A 1,918-nucleotide genomic window follows, 5' to 3' on the forward strand; every position below is an offset into this window, starting at 1 on the left:
ATACGTCCCCTGATTAGACGAAGCTGCCCACAGAAATTTTGCTTCCCAATTTAACATTTCTACCAGATTGTATGAAAGCTTGCACAATATTTGACGACATACTGTTTCATGTAACAATTCATTGCAGCAGTTTTTTCCAAGGACAGCAATAACCAACTCTATATGAAGTTACCATGACAATGTAAGAATGCCTGCAATGAAATAATGTACCTGCCATCATGTGTTTATTTGCATCTGCACTTTGACGCAATTTAAATTTCATAAAGTGATATGTTGAAGTACCCTCAGTAACGTAAATATCTCTAAGTTAACAGGAGTTATTTTGTTGAAGCATGTACACCCATTCTTCAAAAATTATTTCGCAATACTTTTCTTGTGCGGTGTGCCTCATTTCAAATGCGCGAAAAAAGTTCGTGAGAGGAGTTTTTCATTGAATGTTTCTCAAAGTTGAGTAGGTATATTATTATTCATTGCTACGACGTGAATTGTGATCAAAACCCGGCAGCTTTTCTAAAGTGTTCGCTGGTTTCATGGGTAGAGTGGCCTAGAACAATGCCTAGAATATCATAGGTGCAAACGCTTGCATAACCTGAGCGAGTATATTTGCGTGAGGTGTTGAAGGGAATCGAGGCACATTCGAGCGACCTTAGCATAGCTTCTTCAGCAACGAATAGAACCTCTGTGATCGAACCTAGTTCTTCGTAGTCGTTACACGGCGCAGATATCGAGGTGTATGATCGTAATATTACTGCTTATATGGGCGTCCAGATGCGCACGAAATACTGTACGGGAAACGCACATTGAAATCTGACATAGCTGCACTTCTATAAAGGTTAAAAGCTTCGTTGAACTAGTATTTCCCATAGGATAAAAATAGCCACGAGTATATTATATGCTTGGATGTAGAATATCGATCGATCGATCGAAGCCACGTATACGTAGTACGGGTGCAGTAGCGAAGTCGAAATTCTTACGGCTCCTCAGCGCAAAAAGAGCGAACGGGTTCATGTACACCCGGTTCGTGTCTTTCAATGAGGTTTCGTCGTCAGCCCTGGAGCTTGCCTAGAAAGCGTGCAGTGAGAGTCAGGTTAACACGAGCGCAGCATCTCATGCCACGCGACGAATGCGCCAGTTGAATACGCCCTCTTTAAGAGACAAGTATCATTCTTGGTGCTTCATGTTCGTCCAGCCCCTGTGGCCTAATGGATAAGGCATCGGTCTCCTAAACCGGGGATTGCGGGTTCGAGTCCCGCCAGGGGTAGCTTTTTTTTTTTTTTTTCCCCGGATTTGTACACTTTTTTTTCTCAGCCAGCGCCAATGCTCGCTTTCCACGATAACGGCGTTTGGCGCGTGGGAACCGGTCCAGAAATAAAGAGGCCGGGAGAGTTGCCAACTCGACGGCGGCGCGAACGGCGCTAGCTGCCTTCAGGACAAGGCGTCGGAAAGCAGGGAGGAGAGAACCGGTAGAACATTGCAACGTAAGCCGACAGCGGCGCACAGGGCGTGAACGTCGGACGTAGGCAAGGGACATCACTGCAGGCGAGCCAGCAGACGAGTGCCGCTCAGCGGCTCTGGCTGTCTGGACGTATTCAGCAAGGTGCCGAGTGTCTCCTGCGTGCGATCGTGCCTCGCATTATCGTTTGCTCTCACGCACCCACTGCAGGCTTACGAAGTGCTGTCTGCGAACAATATTAGCGGGCGATTAGGATTATTAGGGTACTTCACGCACTTACCCGGGGCTATCTATCAGGCGCGCATAGTCAGGATTTTTCGCGGGGGGGGGGGGGGGGGGGGGGCGGGGTGACGTTCCATTCTACCCTGTTAAGTAACCCATGCTTGGTGCATAGTAATAGAATTATTACCCTGCGCAAGCCCTTGGTCTGCCTGAAGGCCAGTGGCGTAGCCAAAGGGGTAGAGG

The 1,918-nt window shown here is 47.8% G+C and overlaps 1 non-coding gene across 1 annotated transcript; it reads left to right on the top strand.

Moving 5' to 3' along the window:
* Positions 1 to 1,188: 1,188 nt before the first annotated feature.
* TRNAR-CCU (transfer RNA arginine (anticodon CCU)) lies at positions 1,189 to 1,261 on the top strand. The gene has a single exon. It is a non-coding gene; the product is annotated as a tRNA-Arg (tRNA).
* Positions 1,262 to 1,918: the final 657 nt, after the last annotated feature.

Source organism: Dermacentor albipictus, chromosome 5, assembly GCF_038994185.2.
Source record: "Dermacentor albipictus isolate Rhodes 1998 colony chromosome 5, USDA_Dalb.pri_finalv2, whole genome shotgun sequence".
NCBI lineage: Eukaryota > Metazoa > Arthropoda > Arachnida > Ixodida > Ixodidae > Dermacentor > Dermacentor albipictus.